The sequence below is a fragment of the Fukomys damarensis genome, unplaced genomic scaffold (genome assembly GCF_012274545.1).
Source record: "Fukomys damarensis isolate Sample0158 unplaced genomic scaffold, DMR_v1.0_HiC HiC_scaffold_16, whole genome shotgun sequence".
Taxonomy (NCBI): Eukaryota; Metazoa; Chordata; class Mammalia; order Rodentia; family Bathyergidae; genus Fukomys; species Fukomys damarensis.
The window spans coordinates 62,228,597-62,253,823 of NW_022900928.1; the positions used below are offsets into that span (position 1 = coordinate 62,228,597).

Genomic DNA, 25,227 nt, shown 5'->3' on the forward strand with positions numbered 1-25,227 from the left:
AGGGCATCGCCGTGGGACATGGCCCAGTGGACAGAGGTGCCTTGGGGTCAACCACCCTCCAGGGAAGGAAGGACACCTGGTGTGGCCCTTTCCGCTGCTGACCTTTGCCACCTTTTTATCCAGGGCTGGAGGGGAGTGCAGCTGATTGCAAGCTCCAGCAATGACATGGGAAACAGGCCTTCATGTTGGCTCCTGTCCTCCTTGCTGCGGTGAGCTCCTCTCACCCAGGGACCCTTCCAGACACCATGAAAGTACAGTGGCAGCTGTTCAGCATTATATTTTACACAGTGCAAGGTTATTGACTGCCACGATTTGATCTTCTCTAGTTAATAACCTTGACTTATGGAATAACAGCAGCAAAGGCTCTGTTCTTTTCCTGCCAAGGATCCCTGCCACGCGGGAGCAGAGGGTGAGCCTAGACCCTCTCTCCAAGATCCTCTGTCTTCTTGTCCCAAAAGGAAGGAGACCCTGCAGGTCTGGAGGAATCCAGCAGACTGTGACTGTGATCCAGTCTCTGTGAGCCTCTAACCTAAGTCTCCTTCTCTCAGAAGCCCTGGCTCTGGACCCTCCCCACGCTCCGCACCATTCCTGACAGTCCTTGTCCTTCTCAGTCCAGAGTCTTAAGTAGACTGGGCTATAATCCTGATCCCTTTCTTCTCCGGGAGCACTTCCCGGCAAGGGTTAACTGTGTGTATAAAATTGATTGCGATTTTAGTAATTCGGTATAATCACAGTCTACCAGCAGGTTGCTTTTCCAGCAGGAGGGTTTGGAATTATTTTCTGGAGTTTGCAATATAGAACTTAAATTAAGCCTCAGAAGTCAGGGGAGCTCCGCAGCATCCCTAATGCGGTGCTAAATTCTCAGCAGCACAGTCTCTGTATTAAAGCCTTTGCTGGCAATTAGGTTCATTAACTATCACAATACCTTATTTATTACTTGTCGTGCCATATGGTTTCCCAGCTAAAGAATGGCGCCCATTCTCCTACAGACCATTTGGCATCATAAAAATGTTAACAAATAATATTATGGCTCTCGAGGGCACAGGGCCTTGCTGGGTTCTGGGTCTGAGCGGTGGGAGAGAATATGAAAACATTTTTCTTCTACGGTGAAATAAAAACTTCCTCAAGACAGAAGTATTCAGAGAATATCGCACTTGCATAACATAAATGGGAGTTTTATTTACCCTCGTAATGGTTGTGTCAATATTTGCATCAGCTGGGACTTTTATTCATCTTCCTCTTCACTTTCTTTTAGTGCTGTTTCCCCTACGTTGTCTTTCCCCCTTCCTTCTCTACTTCTGTGGTGAGAGGCTAGCACAGCCAGCATCACCGCAAGGCCTGAGGCCAAGCTGCTAATGGGTGAGATCAAACTTTGGGGCCTGGTGCAGTTTAGCCGCAGGATTAGTCAACTTTCTGTCCCTACAACAAAATACCTGAGATAATTGACTTGCAAAGGCAAAGGTTTATTCTGGCTCTCAATTTTGAAATGTTCCGCCAAGACTGACCAGTCCCATTGCTTTTGGGCCTGTGGTAAGGAAGCAAATCACAGCAGGGGCACTTGGTAGAGCAAAACATCTCATCTCTCAGCCAGGAAGCAAAGGAGAAGAGGGGGATGAGACCAGGCATCTCACAATCCCTTTTGAGGACATACCCTCAGTGACCTGAGGACTCCCACTGTCCTAACCCACCTGCTTCACCATCTCCCAACAATGCCACCCTGGAACCAAACCTTTTAACACATGGCCTTTGGGGCACACTTAAGAGCCAAACTCCAGCAGGCACGGAACCCACATGGAACCCTGGCTGGCTGCTCTGCTCATCCTACCTTGCGCTTCCGCTCCCTGTTCCATCTCCAGCTGGTGTTTTCAGCAGAGACTGGGGAGGGATGCCTGTGTGGGTTGAGCAGATGCATTTTGCTATAAACCACTGTGGAGGGCACTATGAGAGAGGGAGTGTAGACATTAGCAGGGTGGGTGAGATGTACCTCAGTGGGCAAATCTGAGAAAACCCTTTCCAGAGGACAAAGCACCTCCCTGTCCCTTGTCCAGAGATGTGAAGCCACAAGACATTCAGATTGGGGCACCAGCAAACATGCAAATAATGGAGGAATTCTCTTTGACAGTGCACCAGCAAGCAGGTCCTGGGGCTGTGGGGGGCTTTCCTCTCTTCCCTGATGCAGCCTTCTTCTAAAATGGAGGGTCACCTTGGCAGGATTCTTCTGCAGGTTCTAGAAAGTGCTTTGTGATTTGCTACTTCTCAAACTACCCTGTAGGAAGGGTATGGAGGGATGCTCTCTTTGGAAAGCAACACAATGTAATGGATAAAATTATAACACTAGCACAAGACTCCCTAACATTCACTGAGCTGGGTAAACGTTCTGTGGCTCAGGCTCAGTTTCTTCATCTTTTAATGGGGCTAATAATAGCATTACCTCTATAAAGTTGTTCACAGGACTGACCAAGTGGGTCTCACTCAGAACCTGGGACAGTAGCTGGCACAAAGCAGGTTCCATGCTAGGGAGAGCTGTTGGACCATCTCTTTTCTTTGCTGGGATGTTTCCTTTTATTCCAGCTGTAATTTGCATCTGGAAAGTCCCCTAAAGGCTCATATGTTAAGGACTGGTCTCCAGCCTGAGGCACTACTGGGAAGCTTTGGAATCTTTAGGAAATGGGCTGAATGGGAGGAAGTCAGGTTTTTTGGATGTGTCCTTGTTTCCAGGCTGTCAGGAGCTAAGCAGCTTCTTTGGCCACAGCCACATGCTCCCAGCATGGAGCCTCACCACTGCCCCAAGAGCAACAGGCTGACTGACCTGGACTGAACTCTCACAAGCTGTGAGCCAAAGTCGACCTCCTCTCATTAAGCTGACCATCTCAGATGTCTGTTCCAGTAACTAAAAGTTGACTAACCTGATGCCTTTGACACATCCGGGAGAGGAGACTGCTCCCAGCTCCCCCAGGCACACTACTTCACTGATTCAAGCCATGTGGACAGGGGCAGTGCCAGAGTGACACTTGCTTGCATTCCCATATCACTTCTTTCCTGCACCCTCAGGGGCCTCCAAGTGCAGTGACCTCCTGTGCACACCTGCTCTACGCCCAGGTGGTAGCTGAAGTTGACAGAGACCTGAGTGGAGTCAGAGAGTCAGTCGAGTGTCAGGCTGATGACACCTTGGAGATGACCAGGGAAGGAGGTGATGTAGTTACAGTCATACAGCTGGGAAGGGTTCAGAAGCATGTCCATAGTGCAGGTCTCTAGACCCTAGTTCTATTCAGCAGACCCACAAGGAAGGGAAAAGTGCCGCAGAAAACTCAAACTGAATGGATTCCAGTGTCAACTACATGCAATGCCTAGAAAGGATCAAACCCCACTTTTTTCCCCCGTTAAGTTTATTGGTACATTTAAAGCAAACAATACAGTTAAATTTATCATTGGGATCTTGTACCTTTACATGAAAAAACCCACTGTTATAATTGCTTTGAGTTGTGCCGATTGCCATACAGGAACATGGGGAGACCTGCCCCTAATCCCTGTGTTGCACGCAAAGTCCCTACAGAGAAGTAGGCGAGGCGTGGCAAGGACAGAGTCCATGGGAAGCCTGGTCCCCTTCCCGGAGCCTGCGTCACAGTGCAAGGTGGGATGGGCTCCCTTCCCAGCTGGCTCCTCAGGGCTCTTAACCGCTGTCCAAAAGCACCTGCTTCCCTTCCTGCCAGCTATCTCCCTCTAGTAGCAGCTAACTGATCTGTTTCCCCTTGATTCTCCCAAGAGGGTACTCCCTTGAGGAAGTTCCTCTAGGAAGCAGGGCCTGGGGTTACACCATGACAGTATGCAAAGCCATACACGTATATGTGTTCCCAACACACAGAGAGATGTAGACGAGGGCATGGTCTCACTAGGACTTTGCCCCCCTGCCAAGCCTAGCAGGAGGAAGGGTAGCTTGGGATGGGCAAAGTGATCCAGAATGAATGTGCCCAAAGCTGTGACTATGAGGGAGAGAAAGGAGGAGAAGCGAAGGATCAGGAGATCGTTTTCAGGAACATTAGACAGAGACTGGAGAAGAGAAGTGAGTGATTTTAATCCCATGCAGCTGCTGGAAATTAATTTAATTGTGCTGGTGCTGGCTCTTCTCCCTTCCAAGCCATTTGATCCAGGGCCTGATGGAGTGCTGAAACTGGAGAAGATGACCCTGCCGGCGTCCGGCAGCCTTGGGGACGCAGGCCATCCTTTCTGTCCCTGTGACTACCAGAGCTGATGACTAATCTGTCGCTCTTGCCCCCAATCCAGGCTTTTCTTTTTTCAGAAGGTACTGAGGAGAGAGACTAGGAAGACTTTCCCAACAGTAAGGAGTGTGAACTACGCACATGTATGAAGGATGCTATCCAACAGCCATCTTCCTAAGGGGAGATACTGACCTGACCTTTGCCTCCCAAGCAGAATGAGGTCCACGCCAGCCCACTGACCCCATTCAGACATCGCTAAGGCGCACGGCCAGACGGTGGCCGGACCGCTGGGCGCACACGCACTGCCAGGCGTGTGCAAAACCCACGCAGGCATTCAGACGCTCTGCACAGAAACTTGCCAGATCAAGATTCGACCAAGAGCTCTCAGTCTTGCAGGAACATTAGAATTCCCTAGGAGCAGTAAAAAAGATACCAGTGCCGAGATCCCGCCACTAGAGGCTATGATTTAATTCATAAGAAAGGTCTGCGGCGCGGTCTGAATAGTGATGGTTTTCAAACCACCCTGCTGATTCTAACCTGGACGGTTGCTGAGAACCCGGAACGCACTCAGCACATCCGGTTCAGTTCTGCCTGCTGCCACCAGAGGGCAGTAGGGCTCGGAGGACGGGGCGCAGGTAGGCTCGGTAGAGCCCCGCCCCTCTCCCCAGGACTGATGGTCCGCTTTCTCCAGTTGAGGCGAGCCGGGCGCGGGCCGGCCCTGAGCTGAGGACGACGCCGCCAGGGGGCGAAGGCGGCCTACTAGCAAGATCAAGGCCTGTGAGGCACAGAAAGTCAACCTCACTTAAAAGATTTTAAAAAGAATCCTTGATCGAAATTTCACAATTCCAGTCTCCTGAAGCAGGCCCTCTGCCCAAGGGCTTTCTACCGTGGTCACAGTCCATGTAAGTGCTCAGGTGGCGCCTGCTTACTGCGCAGGCGCAGCCACACAAGGGCATCCCACAAATACAAGAGAAACCTGCCTTTTCCACAGAAGGATCCAACGTTTGGACTCCAACCATTGTTTATTTTGATTCATTGCTGTTTTCACTGGAAAAGAGTAAAGCAGAAAGTTCCTTTACTTTGGCTCAGACGAGGCCCACATTCACCTCACTGAGCAAACACAATCGGGCCAGTGGATCAACCTTCTTTCATCTCCAAGTAAAGTGTAGAGAGCAGAGGGATGGGAAGTTTAAGGGTAATGGAAGGAAGGCACATCTACCGCTGAAAATACCTGATCTCAAAAGTGAAAAATGGAGCCAGGCAAGGTGGCACACATTTGTAATTCCAGCACTTAGGGAGACTGAGGTAGGAAGATTCCAAGTTCGAGCCCGGTCTGAGCAATTTAGCCACTGAACCAGATGCTGTTCAAAATAAAAAAACAAATTTAAAAAAGGATTGGATCTGTTGTTTAGTGTGAAGACCCTGACTTTAAGTTCCAGTAACACACACACACACACACACGAAAGATGGGAAGACCTCTCTGCTTCATTCCCAGCCCTTCCTTCCTGGTTCCTTCTCCTAGACACCTCCTAGGCTGTTGCACAGTCTTGTACTTAGAGCTGCCGACAACACAGCACCATGATTCCTCTTCCCTCAAAACATAAGGCATGGTAAAATGAGTTCCTTGTTTGTAGTACTGTGAAACTGGAATGTTATCAATCTTGTCTTTGTTTTTTTTTTTTTTTTTTGGTACCGGGGATTGAACTCAAGACCTTATGCTTGTGAAGCAGGCACAGTGTCACTGAGCGAAATCCCCAGCCTTTTTTGTTTTTGTTTTCGAGACAAGGTCTTGCTATGTAGTTCAGACTGGCCTTGAACTCACTATGAAGCCCAGGCTGGCCTCAAACTCTTAACAGTCCTCCTGCCTCAGCCTCTATACTCAGCAGCCAATCCTGTCTTGAATCTAACTTGTATGATGTTTAAAACCAACCCATAAATAACTTTTTCTACATCTGTGTCTGCTTAGCTCCAAAGTTCTCCCCATTGTTAGCCTGAAAATGTTTTAGGACATTTTATTACAAATGCAGGTTCCTGAACCTACCCCACCAGCCCAACCACAGAGAAAGTAGGTGGGGTTCGGGAGGGACTTGAGCACTTGCATTTTTGGCAAGTGTCTGGAGTGATTCTGGAGTGTAACTGGGAGTGACCCCACTTCTCCTTTCCGGGGCCTGGCTCGGCTCTTTGTGCTGCTTCAACTTCAGCCCCAGTGCAGGGAGACAGGCCTGCGAGCCAGAAGTTGCCCTGAGCCTTCAGTCCTCCTGGGGGTGTGCTGGGAAGTGTTCTCATCACCTCTTGCAGAGGCCACAGGGTCCTTTTCTGCTGTCCTCTACTGCCTCCTCTCAACAGCTCAGCTTCTCTCTTTGAAGCTTGATGTGTCACCTGAACTGGGACTCTTGCAGGTGTTGGTCTCACCAGGCCTCTTATGGACCAAGGGGTTGAAGGAGGGGTCTGGGGACCTGGAGTTTAACGTTTGTATTATCCACCAGCCTCGCCCCTATGGAAACCCTCTTCACAGCTGTTCCAAGGAGCTGTGGATTCTGAGGACTTCTACAGCACTTTGTCCCTTCTCACAGAGCCTAGCCAGGCCTGTGCTGCATGCCTATAAGCAAAGCTACTGATGGTGAGGATGGGAGCTAAGGCAGGAAGATTGCAAGCTCTAGGCCAACCTGGACAACTTAGCAATGCCTGTTGAAAAAATAAAAAAGAGCTGGGGGTGGTGGTGGATGTGATGGCTCATGCTTATAATCCCAGCACTTAGGAAGGCTGAGACAGGAGGATCATAAATTTGAGTGCGTGTAGCAAGACCTTAAAAAAAAAAAAAAAAAGACTGCTGGCTTTGGCAGCATATATACTAAACAAACAAACAAACAAAAAAAAAAAAAGAAAAAAAGAAAGAAAGAAAGAAAAAGGAGCCAGGTGGGGTGATGTATGTCTGTAATTCTTTGGAAGACTAAGCCAGCCTGGGCAATTTAGCAGTTAAAGGAGACCCTGTCTGAAAAAAATATTTTTAAAAAATAATTTTAAAAAGGGCTGAGGAAGTAGCTCATTGTGAAGTCCTGAGTTCAATCCCTTGAACCATCACCACATAAGGAGGGGCCGCAGCCTGGGGACGAAGCTCACTGTAGAGTGCCTGCCTAACAGGGAAGCTACTTCCACAAGCCCACTGGATTAGGCAGGGGCTAAACATAGTAAAAATGGTTACAACTATTAAACACTACAGTACTTTCTAGATTTTGGACTAGGAACTTTTATATACATTATATTAAAACTTACGCCAACATGGAAAAGAACCACATATTTTTATTACCAGCTCCAGTTTATAGATGAAACACAGTTTAGACAGTTTACCCAGGACATGCAGCTACTAAGTAGCAAAGATGCAATATGAAGTCAAATCTTTCTGCACAAAACTCAATCTCAAAACGATTATCTTTTCCTTTCTTTTTTGTAGAAATCAGTTTGGTTTTTGTCTTGTATGCTGAGTAACCACTTGAAGATAACTGATACACAGTGTAATAACTATTGCTATTCTCTTATTATTTGGGTATGAAATTTTATTTTTCTTTAAAAAAATGTAAAGCCTTCTCTTATTCTCCTCGGGAACAATAGGCGCAGTGCCTCGGGCTGCCCGTGGTCTACAAAAGCGCTTGACACCTCACAAATTGCAGTGATTTCAAATGCAAAGAGAAAAATGACACAGTTTTAATGTTTAAAAATGCTCATTTGCTTATTTATTTTTATTTTTTAAATTTTTTTGGTTTTTTGAGACAGGATCTCACTATGTAGTTGAGACTGCCTTAGAACTCACTGTGTAGCCCAGGCTGGTCTTGAACTCACAGTGATCCTCCTGCCTCAGCCTCTTGAGTGCTGGGATTACCATGCCCCGGGCTCTCATTTGCTTATTTATTTTTATTTTTTAAATTTTTTTGGTTTTTTGAGACAGGATCTCACTATGTAGTTGAGACTGCCTTAGAACTCACTGTGTAGCCCAGGCTGGTCTTGAACTCACAGTGATCCTCCTGCCTCAGCCTCTTGAGTGCTGGGATTACCATGCCCCGGGCTCTCATTTGCTTATTTAAATGACAACAAAGTGTCGTTATGACAAGTAGCTAAGCACAGCTCTCATTTTAGAGAACTTTATAAAACTTGTGGTTAGTGGGAGCATATACAATTCTGATAAATTGGGGAACTTAGTAGCTTCCACCTCACACCTACCATCAAAATCTTGACTCCAGCTGATGTATGAACTGCCCCCTGCCTCACTGTCCCCGGTAGAAAGAGCAAAGGATGCAAGACCAGAGTGACCCATCAGGGGAGCCTTTTCTCACCACCCCCTAATAGCCACTTGTTCCATCAGTTTCTCTGGCCCCAACATAGGGGTAATATATTTGTCCTACCCAACTCCCGAGGGAGGGATTAGCTCAAGTAAAACCAGCTTTTGGGAAAGCATGAAGTTCCATAGTGTATCCAGAGCCTGGATTATAAATGATGCTAATCTCTCAAACCAAAAGCCTCAGCTCAAAACAAGGAAGCATAAATACTTTTTATTTTTTGCATATTAAAAATCCCCATAACTTCTATTATTCTGGTCTAGTGCTGATCTCATTCCAATTTCTTAAGAATTGTTACTAATGCTCACATAGCACATCCCTTGCCCTGTGTATCCATCCTGTCTTATGAAGTAAGTAGAACTCTCTGTTCCTGTTGTTTCATAACAGATACGAGAGAACTGAGCCTCGGGGAGTGGAAGTGACTTACTCAGGGTCACCGATGAGCAAGAACTAAAGCCCGTAAGACAGCCCTGACACTGACCCAGTTACCAGCTGGGTGACTTAAGCTATGAATGTAAGTCTCTGAACCTAAGTGCTCTCATTTGGAAATAGGGATAATGCATCTATGTTTATGGGACTCATAGAACACAGCACTGCACACTGGGAGACTTATAAGCAGCAACACATATTTCTCAAGAGTCCTAGGTTGGCAGACCGAGTGGCTGCTGAGGGCCTGCTTCTTAGTTCATAATGGCTTTTTCTCCCAGCGGCCACCCATGGGAAGACAGCTCTCTGGGGCTCTTTTCATGGGAACTGAGGACCCAGGCAGGCTCCAGCCTTACAGCCCAGTCATATCCCAACACCTCACCACCTAACATCATCACATTGGTGATCAGGTTCCAGTGTATGGATTTCGGGGAACATAAACATTCAACCCCATAGCAAATATCCCTCTTTAAAATGGGTGTACTGCAGCCACAGCCACCTCCCAGGATTACTGCATGGCCATATGACAGAAAGCATGAAAAATCACTCAGCACACTTGCTGTGGAGTTAGTGCTCAGCAGATGTGTCATCATCACTTATGATCGCTACAGTTATTATCATAGCATTCGTGCATATTCTTCTTTCTTCCCTGAAGCCTCCTTTGAACACACACACACACACACACACACACACACACACACGCTCATAAACCTTGCCTCCAGGAATAAAGATCTCAGAACTGAGCTCCTTAGGGAGGCCAGGCCAAAATGTCAGCTTGACTTTGGCTTAACTCTCAAGATCATGCAAAGAAGGCAGAAAAAGTTCAAAAAGAGATGGTAGTGTAGACAAAAGGTGGAAAGGGCATGCACCACTTGAAGCTGGGCTCTGTAAAGCCCATACATTAATGCTGCAAACCAGTTCCACACACTGACCCTGGCAGCTTGGCCTGAATGCCACAGGACAAAGTCTAAAAACGGGCTCCAGGTGGATTAGGAGGTTCCAGGGTCCTTGGGAAGCTGGCTTCATTCACAACCAACAACAAGGAACTGTGTTGTCACAGAAAAATATAAATAAGCTAGTTCAAAGGCTGCTTCACTGCTAGCGGGGTCATAAAGTTAACATTGCTTGGCTGAGTACTGAGGACAGCTTCCCTGGCCCCTCTTTTGTGCAAGGGGCACAGGGAAGCACCCCTGGGAGGTCCTGACCAGCTGGTCTGTTAGGACCTCAACTCTATGCCTACAGCTCACCTCCTAGATCCTGCTTCCCCTCTGCCACAGCTGTTGATCTGGTTTTATGTCTAATTTGCTTCAAATTCTGAGACAGTGCAAAGAGAAAACCAAAGGGAGGGACATGAGCAGGTCACCGGAGCCTTAACCAGATCTGGCATCTTCCAGACTCTTGAAGGCTCATGTATATATAAAAAAGGATTTATATTTATTCTTCCTTATCCTTCCCATCACATTTACCAACCAAGATCTGGTTGGACTGGCTACCAAACATCTCAGTGCCTTTCCCTTCTCATTTGAAACTTCTCTTGTCCTTCCATCTCTCTACTCAGATATCCCTTGATGATGAGGCAGTGTGCTGGGCATGGGTAACCTTGGAATTAGGCTTTAAAGGAGAAATGCCCTTGGGGGTTGACTGGGCATAAATATGGTGCCCGAGTATAAAGGTCTTACAGGCCTCGCCATGCAGCTGCAGGTAGGCCATAGAAAGAGCCAGCGAAGGGTTTTCAGTAAGGGGAGCAACAGATCCATCCTTTAGAAAAACAATTCCAGTGGCCATTGGAGGACAGCTTGCCAAGAGGTGGCCAGAAGCAAGTTGGCCAAGTTGGCCAAATCCTCCTCCAATCTCAATTCTGCCTCTAATTTTTTCAGTCTATTTCTAGACAAAGAAGTATCAGATGACATGAAAGCAGAGGACAGGAAACTTCTAAGGAGCTCCAAGGAGCAGGGGGCCAGGGCAACCTGAGGCCAGCATGGTGCATATGTTACAAAATGTAGAGAGGCATCACTCTTAGAACCGCACTAATGCCTGAGAGTGACATCACTTCATTTCTGCCCCTGAGCTGCTTCAGTCACCTCACTCACGTCCTGGCCCTGCTGATGCTGTTACTACCTGCTCAGGGTGGTGGTGGGGGAGCAGTTGTGGCCTCCCTGGAGGGAAGGGCAGGCATGGGGAGCCAGCAGGCCTGCGTTCATTTGTACAATGCTTAACTGCCAAAGGAAGAACTCTGACCAGCCTTGGGGCAGCTGGGATCCAAGTCCCAGTGGAATATTTTATGATCTCAGTCAAGCTCTATAGCCTTATGAACTTGGGTTTCCTTATTTATAAAATGCTAAGCTGCGTATAGTGACACATGTCCATAATCCCAGCACTCTAGAAGGCTGAAGCAGGAGGATTGCCACATTCAAGCCCAGTTTGGGCAACTTAAAAGACTTAGCAAGACTTGTCTTAAAATTAAAAAATACAAAAAGGGGATTGAGGATGTAGCTCTAGGTTCAATTTCCAGCACCACAATAAAATTAAAGAATGAATGAATGAATGAAATGTTACAATGGCACATTGATATGTGAAAGTACTGTGTAAGTCTCAGTCTTTGCACCTCACTTTGCCTTCTCCGTGGCTGGGATGCCAAGGGAGTTCAGGGACATAGTGACGCTGGAGGATGTTTCGGTTGGAAGTAGTACCAAGTGACTGCCATGTGCAAGCTGCATGGCTACCTTATCACCTGTAGGAGGACCCTTTCCTTTCACTCCCCTGGCTGTTAATTATTTGGGCTTGAATTTACATTCTCTGGAACATGCTGCCTGTTTCTTTAAAAGTCTTTGGGAGAGAAAAAAGAAAGAAGCACAGTTTCATTTTATTCTTTCTCTGTTTGTACAGATATTTATTATGCACCCACTATATGTCCAGTATTGCACTGCTGCGTGGGGTACACAGAGTGAGCCAGAAACCAGCCCTCTGCCCTCATCTGGTTTAGCGGAACTGGAGGGAGTTCCAGGAGGCTCCAGGGAGGCTAGCCAGGAAGTAAACAAGCGGGCCTATAAACAGGGGAAACAATTTCCAGGAGTAACAAGAGCCGGGTAGAGGAGCAGAGCAGAGGGCCTGGGGGCTGGGGTGTGGAGGAGGCAATCCCAGATAGGGCAGGTGTGGGAGGATCTCACCGGCTGAAATGCTGTTTGAGCTGAGATCTTGAGGATAAGGGTCAGTGGAAACAGTTCAGTTTTGTGTGCTGGAGGGAGAGATCTGCAGTCAGGGGAATGAGGTGCAAAGGCCCTAAGTGCAACTAGGTGGAATGACCAACCCATAGTATTCAAACTACTTGAGTCAGGCATGTGGTATTTTAAGTAGGATTTCTGAACACAGAGGAACAAAAGTGTTTCTAGGTTTGATGCAAAGTAGGAAATCTATATCTAATTATTCACCCCCCCCTAAGAATATCTATCTTCCTTTCCTTTCTAGAACCACAGAGCCATTACTGACAGAAGCACCTGGCCATTTCCTGGCCTTGTCAGCCTGCTCTTGCTGTCTTCTCTGTTCTGCCTGCTTCTTAGGACCTGAGTTCCTTCATGATGTGGGCCAAAACCATGATAGAGAGACCTTTGCCCTTGAAACCCACCAACATTAGACCTTCTCCCTATCTGGGAGTTCACAAAGTATTACAGAATGGCATAGGGCAAGCAGCTTAGTGATAAAACCAGTTCAACATCTTCACATTATCCACAGCTGGGGGCTCCCAAGAGGGACAATGTGATCAAGCACAGAAAGTCCTTGCCCAGGCTTACAAGGAAATATTTGACAGAGCTTGCCTTACATTTATTTAGGTCTTCTGAATAGAAATCTAATGTGTATGTCAGTGTTCCATATTCTCTCCATACCTAATGGGCAATCAGTCCGTAAACATTCCAGAACATTCTAAAGATGTGGGGAGAGAAAAATAATCACTATCTTCCCATAATTCATTTTTTTTTCCTGCTGAAGGTACCAGATTCTAAGCTCCACAGAAGAAAAACCCTCTGGAAGGATTGGATATTAAGTGCTCACTTCAGCAGCACATTTACTAAAATTGGAAGGAAACAGAGAAGATTAGTGTGGCCCCTGAGCAAGGATGACACGCAAATTTGTGAAGTGTTCCAAAAAAGTGGAAAACATGGAAACAAAGCTTTTGTAAATAGGGAGGGGTGGAGGTGTTGAAGGAAGGGCAGGGAAATGGGGAAAAAATAAGAACCAAGATACATCATGTAAGGGTACAAATTCCCAATGATGAATGTCATCACACTATATACCTAAAATGTACCAACTTAATGAATAAAAAAAAAAGACTGGATATCAAGTTTTTCTTCAGAAAGAGCTCTAGACAGTCACACATTGGTATTTTGATTCAAATGCTTTCCCTAAAAGACGATCTCCAATGACTGACAGCTCCCACAGAAAGAATTTCAATAAACCAGAGAAATCCAGGTCTTTTAGTAGATTGTAGTCAATTTATGATCTTTCCTGCTTTTCGCCAAATTCCTCTTCCAGGTAATATTTTTGGCATTTTATTTTTTGATATGAGTAAGGGAGTGGGAGAAGATTCTTTTTAACTGAAATCCATATATATATATATATATATATACATAATCTGCAGGTAGAATGTTTCCAAGAAAGAGCCAGATCTGGTAGTAAGACAGACCCCAGTCAAGAGACAAATTGGCTAAAATTACAGAGACCTTACGTATCTTCATTGTATATTTAAGGAAACTGAGGCTTAAGTTAAGAAATCTGCTACACATAATATAGCCATGAAATGACAGATCTGGGTTAGAGACCCACATTAGTATGATTCCAAAGACCAAGTTGTGGCCTGACACATTACTTCTCTATAGAATTGTCACAACCTTTAGCCCCTGAAGGAGCACATTCATGTATTCTGCATGTAGAAATCATAACCATCAATCACCAGAATCAATTTTAAACTAATATGTCAGAGTGACTATATATGCGATATGTATATAGTGATATATATGTGATATATATAGTCACTGACATATATACATACATTTGTATATAAATACATAGAAATTTAGATAGAGGTAGAGATAATATATACCTCCAAATGTATATTTCCTGCTTCTACTATTCCCACTGAGAAAGATGATACTTTTTACAACTCTGTTGCTATTATTGCTTGGTTCTGAGCCATAGGAAATTTTTGGCCACCACATTGGTATTCCATTCCATTTGTTTATAACCTCAAAAATTTTCTTACCTAGTTTCATCACCTTCTGAGCTAGTTATTTTGAAAATCAAATCTTCCCTCTATGTGCAAAATACAGACATTTCAAATTTATACATTCCTGCGAGTAGGTCGTTAGCTGAACGAGACACTAAAAGAGGAACTCTGTATAGGATGTTCATTACAGCACTCAGAACAAAGAAATGGTCAAAGGAAACTCCAACTCGATGACTTTACTTTTATTTGCATAACTCTTTCGTGCAGAACTGTAATGTATAACAACATAAAATGACAGTAGTACTGTGCAGTACAGTCGGCGAAAATTATAGTATTGTACAGTCTGCGGGGACTTACAGCTCATCTTTTTTTGTATAGTCCTATACATCTTGTTTATAGAGCCTCAATGTCTTTTCATACAGTAGATCTTGTTTATACAGTACTATAATTTTTGCTGACTGTATTGTATAACACAGTTCTGTCATTTTATGTTCTGTTATACGTTCCAGCACTGCATGTTCCTGGTATTCAATTCCCAAGAAACAGACTTATGCAAATAAAAGCAGTCATCAAGTTGGCATTTCCTTTGATCATTTCTTTGTCCTGAATATTGTAATGTACATAATACATCCAATTCCTCATTTAGGAACCAGTTCGTTTAACAACCTAGTTGCAGGAACATAACTTGGGTGTTAAAGGAGGAATGCCTGTATACCATGTCTAAAAGACCTCCAAAAATTAATGCTAAGTACTTGGAAAGTACTTTCGAAAGGCTTTTAAGAATGATTGAGTGGCTTCACTGACATCCCCATTATGCCCCAACAGGCTCTGGTCCCAATTCCTGGCTCTGACAGGCTACGTGGCTTTGGGAACATGTAGCGCTTCTCTACTCAGCTTCTCTTGTAAAATGGTGGCATTGAACTACAGAACCTTTGAAGTCCCCTTCAGTTTTAAGAGTCTGTCAGGTTTTTTGTTTTTTTGGTATGGAGGATTGAACTCAGGACCTTGCACTTGCAAGGCAGGTGGCAGAGCCACTGAGCTAAATTCCCGACCCTGTCAGGCATTTGAAGAAGGCAAGCTGTGTGTGTCCCTGGAAAAGTAACCCCCTTACCTTCTAATTGTTCCTAATGTATGGGAGTGGGGACCAGTGATTGGTGGGGCCTCACTGAGAAGTAAGAGGAGGAGCTTTACCAGCTTGTCCATTTTCCATATTGATCCACTGCTTTATTTTCTCCCCTCAACCTACTGGACACACAGTATGAAAGGAAAAAGTATCTACCATCTCCTTTGGTTTGGATTTTTTTTTCAGGGGAGGTAGTGTTTTTCTTTCTTTCCAGGATCTGGGCTCACCTCTCTGTGCTCCTGTAATTGTAGATTAGTACCACTGACATCTTTCTGTCAGTACAAAGGGTGTCCTTTGGCAAAGCTACTGTCTAGGGCTGGGGATTTAGCTCAGTGGTTCCGGCCCCTGCCTCGCAAGTGCAAAAGCCCGATTTTGATCCCCGGTACAAAAAAAAACAAAACAAAACAAAACAAAAAAAAAAAACAACAAAAAAACTACTATCCAATTTTTCTTCCACTGCTTCCCCCTCAGTTAGGTTGGGAAGTTATCTTTTCCTCTTCATGTACAGGAACTGTGAATAAACTCAGATCTTAGTGAAAGGTTGTTATAGAACTGTGCTCTTGCTCTCAGGGAGGCTGGAGGGGGTCCTGGTATTCAATTCCCAAGAAACAGAGCCTTCCTCCAGATCAGATCTGAAAAATTCAGAAGTTTTAAAGTTGGCTTCATCTCTTTAATTCCATTTTTACATTTTCCTTCCCCCTTCAAACAAAGTTGGCTTCATCTCATTTCCTTCTCTTCCCAAGGTATGTGGCCTCAGTTTCTTCAGCTGTCAAGTGGAAGCAGCAATACCATGTTGTGGGATCCGCTGGAAGAGTGAAGGACATGATGGGTGTCCAGAGGCAGGGCTGTGCCAAGTTAAGTCCTCAGTGTACCTTAGCTGAGGTTATTTCTTTGTAAGCAGAATTCAATACATGTCATGGCAAAAATAAATTGAAGACATGGCTTACATTTGTTTAAACCTATCAAGTAGATATTTATTCTACATAAACTACAGTTTATCATCCTGTTTGCAGAAGCTCTCCTAAGACCATGGGGAGTTTAGCAAGACCATAGGAGTTGCAGAACCAGATTCTGACTTCTTCAGTTATCATTACCCTGAATGCTGTCTTACTTACTTCCTGTGTGGGATATGTCCCCTAAGGTGCCTTACCCCACCCTCACTCACTGTTCTTTAGGGAAACAAAGAAACAAGGACACTAAACCTCCTACCACCTTTCTTTCCTGCCTCCAGCTTGTTTATTAGACTATAAACTTCCTGAGGGCAAACTTCAACCAGGGCCAGACTGCAGGTCTCCTTGGATTTTTAACAAAGAAGCAATACAAGCACTTTAGGACTGGAGGTAGCCCCTTCTCTTCTCAGAGATTTTTGCAGAGATCAAATTGTTCAGAAAATCAAAATAAGTTGCCACATTTGGGAAACTGTCATCTCTGCCAAATCACGATCACTCTATAAGGAAAAATTGATTTTTTTCCAAGTTAAGTCCTCAGTGTACCTTAGCTGAGGTTATTTCTTTGTAAGCAGAATTCAATACATGTCATGGCAAAAATAAATTGAAGACATGGCTTACATTTGTTTAAACCTATCAAGTAGATATTTATTCTACATAAACTACAGTTTATCATCCTGTTTGCAGAAGCTCTCCTAAGACCATGGGGAGTTTAGCAAGACCATAGGAGTTGCAGAACCAGATTCTGACTTCTTCAGTTATCATTACCCTGAATGCTGTCTTACTTACTTCCTGTGTGGGATATGTCCCCTAAGGTGCCTTACCCCACCCTCACTCACTGTTCTTTAGGGAAACAAAGAAACAAGGACACTAAACCTCCTACCACCTTTCTTTCCTGCCTCCAGCTTGTTTATTAGACTATAAACTTCCTGAGGGCAAACTTCAACCAGGGCCAGACTGCAGGTCTCCTTGGATTTTTAACAAAGAAGCAATACAAGCACTTTAGGACTGGAGGTAGCCCCTTCTCTTCTCAGAGATTTTTGCAGAGATCAAATTGTTCAGAAAATCAAAATAAGTTGCCACATTTGGGAAACTGTCATCTCTGCCAAATCACGATCACTCTATAAGGAAAAAGGTTGATTTTTTTTTTAAGGAAAGAAACAGGGAGCAAGGGAGAGGAGGAAAGAAAAGAAAAAGAAAGGCTTGAAGAGAGGCAGCAACAAGACCTTTGGATCTGAGACAGGTAGAGGGCTCACTTAATATTTTCTTCTGTCTCTGCAACCCTTGGTGACTCCTTGCTGCCAGTGTATTGGTGGAATATATATATGCAGTCCTGTTGAACTTGATAATGCCAAGGAGGTGGCCATTGTCCCTGCAAGATTCAGCAGGATAACTTAGCATCTGGCTACTAAACAATGGCAAAGGGAAGAAATTATAGCTGGTAAATAATTTCTGAACATCGAGGCATCCAGAAAAGATCTCTTTTCTAGCTTTCTCATAATGGCCCTTCTTCTCCCCTGTCAATTAGAACTGAGGATCTGCACATTTCTCCATCTTTTACTGCAGACTAATAGGCTGGAACTTCTTTGCAAGGCCAGAGTACACATTCACCTGCTGGCCTTTCTTATCCAGAAGAGATGCAGATGAGATGAGTCAAAGTGGGTGGACAGGAGCAAGGAGCTGGCAGCTTCTCTGCAAACCCCTTGGTCCTGAGAGTGTAATGCTAAAGGTTAATAATAATCACAACAGGCAGCCCATCATTGCCTCTCTGTCTGGCTGAGAGGTTTACAACTTAAACTCATGGCAGGGGGAGAAATTGGCTCAATCACTTGGAGTAATGGTACATGGAGAGCCAGTTGGGCATGACTGCTATTTAACTCAAGGAAACCAGGCTGCCGCGCTTAACGTACGTACACACTAATAAACACGTCATGCTACGAGGTGAAAATTAACACCACCCTCTGCCCACCCAGCCTGCTTGCCTCATTCTCCACTGAATAAAAGGGACCAGCCTGGGAGAACGGGGTCACAAACAGTTATGCTCAGCTACAAGCAGAAGCCAAGAATCACAAATCACACTTCATTCTTTAAAAGAGATTGAAAATTAATCTATCACAAGGTTCTCATCCTACATATTTGTAATAAGGCACCCAGAAAGGTGGTAGAGGGAGGGTGGAAAGAATATGCAACATTAATACTAAATACCAAATAATCTCTCAAGTCTCTTGGTATCTGTTTTGATTTTGGGGAAGGGACTCGCTGTTTTGCCCAGGTTGATCTTGAACACTTGGGCTCCAGTGATCATTCCATCCTGGACTCCCAGAGCTGGCACTATAAGCAAACACATGATGTCTGGCTTTCAGGTCTTTTTATTGTGGGCTAAGCATATGTTGTGCATCCTTCTAGTGCCTCTAGTGAGGTGATTACTGTTAATGCCCTAGCTTACAGATGAAGACTTTGCAACCCACAGACTTGAAGTAATTTTTCTGAGCTCACTCAGGACCTATGTGGTAAGACACAGAACTCAATAGAGACTATATTCTTTCTTTCTTTCTTTCTTTTTTGGTACTGGGGATCGAACTCAGGACCTTGCGCTTGCCAGGCAGATGTGGTGCCACTGAGCTGAGTTCCTAGCCCTCTGAATATAGACTAAATTGGAGCCCAGGGGTCTAGGCTCCTCCCATCTTGGCTCTGCCATCATCATCCCTCAGCTTCCAAAGTATCTATGCCCCTTGGGTCAAGTCACAGAAAGGGAAAGGGAATTCAGGGCTCCATTCAGGAGTTTTTATGGATCAGCCCTGGAAGTGGCACAGGGACTTCTGCTCGCAGTCCATGGAGCAGAACTTAATCATATGTCCTGCACCTAACTACAGGGGAAGCCTGAACATGTAGTTCCAGATGTGCTCAGGAAAAAGTCTTGGAATAGCTGCCACCCCGCAGAGGAATAAAGTAACTCTGGTGCACATCTCATTGGCCAGTTCTGGGTTCAGACAGCAGTCCTCCACCCACAGGAAACTGCTGAACTCAGAGCTGTTTGGGATTGGGATGACGAGCCCATCGTGGGAGTAATGAGCAATGTGATGAAAATCAACTAATTTCAATTCAATTCAGTGCAATTTAATCAATACTTATCAAAGGTTCCAGGATATTGAGAAAGGCCTAGGTCTAGGTCACTGGGTAAAACATGAACTCAAATGGAACCAGTTATATCTTCCACGTGTTGTATACAATTAAGTTCAACAGATATTGTCAGCCTTTACCTAAATCCCATTGATCTTTTAGTGGTGGAAACCCTATAGCTACAGAGAATTCTGCTTTCAATGCTTGAGTGCAGGATGGCTCCCCCTCTCCTTGATTCATAAAGCACTTGTTGTCTGTCATCCACTCTATTCACTCACTCATGTATACATATGCGCATGCACTTGGTTCATCCACACACATCACATCTCCCCGGCCCGACAGTGTGCTTGGCTCTGGCTCTGGGACTGGGAGTGGGGATGCTAAATTGAACAGGACTGGAGTCCGGCCTCCCAGAAACACACTGGTGGGGGTGGTCAGCGGCACATAACTCATTCAGATACAAGGCAGATGGTGGTAAATACTATGATAAATGTTCAGACAGTGCTAAAGGAGTTACGGAGGAGGGAGAAATTAATGCTGACTGGGGGTGGGGTGGAGAAGATTACATCAAAGATGTAGCAATGGCCTCTAAAGGAGACAAATGAACCTGGTCTGGTGAGGGAGTCTGAGCGAGAGTGTCTCGCTTAGAGCCCACCACAGCCTTCACTCCAGGGGCATCTTCCAGAATTCTACCCACCTGGCCCTGAGGGGAAAACAGTGAGCTCTTCTGTAGGCAGAAGCCAAAGGCTGCCTGCCCATCATGGTATTTTAAAAATTCATGCAAATTTGGAATTCCATTCTACAAGATATTAGCGTTTGTTTTACTATCATCATTTTAATATAATTGGCTTAAATTACCTGTCTTTGAGTAAAATAATTTCATCTTGTGGCATGTGTACCCCTGACATATCATTTCTACTGGCAGAGAAAGTTCTTCAGAAATTCAGCATCGGAGAGGGTGACTGGATATTGAGCTTTCACTTATCTTGTACCTTGCCTTTTATTCCCACCAGGATAAATGAAGTTAGTCATGCATCATGCAGTAATAGGATTGATTCATTGTGATAATGCATCATCAGGCAGTTTTGTCATATGAATGTCATAGTCTTTACATAAACTCAGATGGCTACAATATCACTAGCTCAGATTGTCTTTTGTTTTGTTTTGTTTTTTGATACTGGGGATCAAACTCGGGACCTTTTGCTTGGAAAGCAGGCTACAGAACCATTGAGCTTAATCCCTGGCCCTCATATTGCTTTTGGGACAATCATTATGTATGTGGTCCATCATTAACCAAATTTTTGCTACAATGTACATGGCCATATTGTGCATTAAGGACTGTCTGCTGGTCATGCCATGTTCTGTGAACAGAAAACATAAATGACCATGTGGGTGAGGCCTGTATTAAATTAATGAAGTGCATTTCCACACTTCTTTCACATCGGGGGAAAAATATATAAAATAGCACATCTTCATAGAGGATATGGAGTTGTATTTCTAGATTGCGGTACCCTCAGTAGCATCTCCAGGCATGAAATGTCCCCCTGCATGGCTGTCCCCCCAAATGCCCTCTTAGCTTTGTCCATAACTACGGCACCGGTCCTGTTATAAAACAGCAGCGGTGGGCTGACATCCATCACATGAAACAACTCAAAAGTTAAACACCATAAGAAAATGTTACATGTTTTGCCCTCTTCCTGGCCCCCCCAAACAAAGAAACACCAGAGTGTTTTTAAAAACACCTCTGTTTCCCCATGAAGACTGGGGCCTAATTTTCACCGTGGTTCCTGGGGATTTGGCTGTGGGACTCCTGTCACTTATAATGGTTGCCAAACCATTATAATGAGTGCTTCATTTCATGCGCACTCTATGGAAAATGTACCCCTCGAAAGCTACAAAATTTTAATTTTGGAATTGAGGCTGTTTTTCTGAGAACAAAGCAGATTTCCAGAAACACCAAAAACTATTCAGTGTTGGCCTGGGGCCTGTGTGTGTATGTGAATGTGAAAGGGAGAGAATGCTTTTCTCTAACTGCAGATGCCCCTTTCAAAGACAACAGCATTAAAGCATTATGCCCGATAGCTGACAGCAGTGGTTGCTATGGCTCACCCCAAAGCTTTGTGAGGAACACCATAAAACCTGGCACATGGCTTGTGACACCCAGTGAAACACTGTGCTTTTCCATAATAACCTGAGCCCTGCTGCCTGTCATTAAGGGACCTCTCTTATTAAGCATCTCTTTTTTAAATGGCTGCCATCATCTGGTCCCAGTGTACATTAAATCCCATTATAATTATAAACACACTTCCCCATAACATCCGTTGCAGATCTCATCCACACTGCCGACCCCCTCAGGGCATCTTTGCACTAATAACAACTCAGATTTGCTGTTTGAGTTGACAACATTAGGTCCCAACACCATTCACAATATGCTGGGAAGAGAGAGAAGAAAACGTGTTTTCATTCTCAGTCACAAAGATCCTAGGATCACAGTGACCAAGATCTCCAGGGCAAAACAAGTGATCCCTCTGTCTTTCTTTGAGAAGTCACTCTGTCTTTAGGTGAGAAGAAGGGCATATGAGGAACCTGGAGGCAAAGCACAGGTGTGGACACACCACTGACCAGGTCTCTGAGGGGGAAAGACAGGATGCAAATTGCTCATCTAAAGAACCATCTTCTGATTTAGTTTTCTGGGCCACAATCAGAACATGTGAATCACCTGATGTTCCCCTCCTGTTTTCTGAAGGGGGCACCTATGAAACGACATCAAAGAATTAAATTTTTTAAAAACAACAACAAAAAAAAAGAAGAAAGAAAAGTGTCCACTTAGGCACACCCTACCTCCATCTAATTTTTGACATTACTTGCATCTATATAGGTATCCAGAACAGCTATCTGAGGGACTGCAAGATTATGGGAAACTTTGCCTCCACAAAAGGATACAATAGCTTGTGCCTTTCTGAGAGTCTTCACTGAGGTAAAGATTTTTACCAGTCCCAAAGTCACTGGGAAATATTAGTGGCAGAGGAAAACACATCTTTCCTCTCAGGGCCTTCCTGCCTCTCTCCTTGAGCATGCTTCATTCCCCATTCTACAAAGTTTTTGGGAAATGCAAAGTAGTTCCCCTAAACACAGGGATACATGATTTACCTATCATAATAGGAATGCTTCTTTTTAAAATAAAAAATTAAAACTATCTTCCAAATGAGATGAAACAAAACAAAGTTGTAACTTCTCATTCACTAATGCTCAAAAGACCTGTTACCAGGCTGGGGATTTAGCTCAGGGGCTCAGTGGTTCCACTATTTGCTTCACAAGCACAAGGCCCGGAGTTCGATCCCCAGTACCAAAAACAAAACAAAACACAAAAATCCACCTATTACCTTCTTCCTGAGTATCTGCTTAGTTGACATTTTATTGTAATTCAAAATTATTCCCTCTCCAACTTCTGCCTGAGACTCTGTAGAAGAAAGGAATATTTAGAGATTCTAGGTGATCTACTTAGCTGTTGAGTAAACTGAGAGCCATTTAATCCTCAGCTTCATGGGCTGCTGCATGACCCGGCCTCAGAATAAGAAGGAAAACTAAAGCCTTGTTTCTCCGATGTGTTTCAGTAGAGGCTGTGTACTCTAGAAATGAGCTTGAGCTGTGCAGTCAGAATGGTCTGATTTGAGGAATCAGCTCTAGCATTTAATAGATCTACAGCCTTGGGCAAGACACTTGACCTCTCTGAGCCTCAGCTTTCATTTTTTCTTCTTCTTTTCTTTCTTTCTTTTGGTACTGGAGATCCGACTCAAGACCTTGCACTTACAAGGTGGGCATGGTGCCACTGAGCTAAATACCCCACCAACCTCAGCTTTCTTTGTTTAGAAATGGAGAAAATAATAGCACCTGCACTAACAGCATAGTTATAAGGATTAGCAAAACATAGGCAATGTGTTGAGATTTGTGGAGCTATTATCCCCACTGTCTCCTTCCTGTATGGTCCCTTGGAACTGATACACACCAACTGAGCTCTCAACCCCGGCAAGGAGGCAAGGGAAGAGTTTTACAGTGGCATTCCATTGGGTCAGCTCCTCTAGTCCCATCTCCAGCATGACCTCACCTAAAACTGAGATCTTACTTTTAGGAGAGGTGTATTCCAGTTTTCCTTATCATATTCTTCAGGAAAAAAGAGAGGGAGGGAGGGAGAGTTAGTGAGAGAGGTTAAATTTCTCCTTGTAATTTTCCATCATGCTTGTTTTTAGGTGCCACCATATGAAATCTCTGAACTGAGGATTCTCATCAGTCTTTCCAGGACCAAGGACACAGCTCTGGCTATAAATGGTGCCAGTTTTGGTGGGGGAGCTGCTGCTGCTTTATCTGGGCCCAATAAACCTTATCAAACTGCTGTGCAGCCAGCCTTCAGCTCTAAGTGGAAATGCTCAGAGCCCAAGGCTGGCACTCAGCCCACAACCTCGCCTGCCGTCTCCTTTTTTGTTACCTTCTCCACCTCTTAAATTCAGGCATTAATCTCTCTTTAACACTTACTAACAAGGACTAGACTTTTTAACGGGCAGAGTTTATGAAGCAAGGGAGATTTTTACATAGAATGAATATGGGGGGGCAGGGCAATGGAAGGATAGTTCTTTCTCTACTATTGTTTCCAGAGATGATTCTCTCTTTCTCTGATTTGACGATTAACACATAAGGATCAAGGGTTAATGGTGTGCTTCTCTTACTACGGTGCTGGGGAGAGATTGGTACATGGATGCACAGCAGAAGCGCAACAAGTTTAATGATTCGTTCCATTTCACTGGTGAGGCATGGTGAAAATCTTCCATTCTTGGTCTCCTTACAGACCAGTTCTTCCTTAGCTTTCTTTAAATCCTTTTTACTCTTACAGTACATTATATATATACTGAATAGAACTGCTCATTTTTGGTTACCAAATGCAAACGAGGTAAGTGGACTCTCCCGGCCCCGTGCGTTTTTTGACATTGTATCCACTAGGGGATGACCTGATTACTTCCCTGGCTTCTCTGGGCTGACTCCTGCTGTTCTGAGCACTTTGCCTGCGGGAGGGAGGCTGGTGTGTCCATTGCTGGGATGGAATGTCCTGTCTTTGGGTCTACCCATTAGCAGCTCTTGTGAGCCGGGATCAGTTCCCATCTGTAAAACTCTGCCACCTGGCCTTCGGCGGAGTTTGCCTTTATTGGGCCTCTGTCCGCTACAGCTCTTGGGGTTTAACTTTCAGTCTGGGGCAACGCCAAGAGGCGCGCCTCAAGATATGATTCTATGTGAGTCCTGCAGGAAACCTTTGGCTCACTGGCCAGTCAAGAATACAGCGTGTTCTAAGGACTCCACGAGGGACGCCCCAAATTGTTTAAACAGCGGGACCTCGGGGATGGTTGTGCTGAATCCCCTGGATGGCGCTGTCCGCCACGTCCCCACCCTGTCGCTCCACTCTGGTACTTTAGTCAAAGGCTACAGCCAAGGCTTGAACTACCGGCAGGGCTTTTCACCTCTGGTTCCCTACCTGCGCCCAGCTGCCCTGGGTGGGGGTGGAGGAGCTTTCCGCAACCGAGGAAGGGCAGTTTCTTTGGTGGAACTATCCTGGGTTTAGCGATCTCAACCCCACCCTCTAGAGGGGCCTGCGGGCTGAGAGGAAGACGCACTTTTGAGCGGCCCAGAGCTTTATCCACGTTTCCAAACGAGCCCCTAAGATTGCGCTGAGCAGGCGCGGCTTCTCGGCGACAGCTACCACCCGCGTTACTTGGAGGTGCTTGGCGGAAGGGACGCCCAAAATCCGGAGGGAGGAAAGTTTCTGTCAGGCCTTGACATCGTACGCTAGGGATCGCGACAG

The 25,227-nt window shown here is 45.1% G+C and overlaps 1 long non-coding RNA gene and 1 other non-coding gene across 2 annotated transcripts; both read left to right on the forward strand.

Annotated features, from left to right (window-relative positions):
* Nucleotides 1-4,887: 4,887 nt before the first annotated feature.
* On the forward strand, nucleotides 4,888-16,241 carry LOC104865741. Its single transcript, XR_781257.2, has 3 exons — nucleotides 4,888-5,119; nucleotides 8,936-9,062; nucleotides 16,059-16,241. It is a non-coding gene; the product is annotated as an uncharacterized LOC104865741 (long non-coding RNA).
* On the forward strand, nucleotides 13,014-13,120 carry LOC117286416. Its single transcript, XR_004517588.1, has one exon. It is a non-coding gene; the product is annotated as a U6 spliceosomal RNA (small nuclear RNA).
* Nucleotides 16,242-25,227: the final 8,986 nt, after the last annotated feature.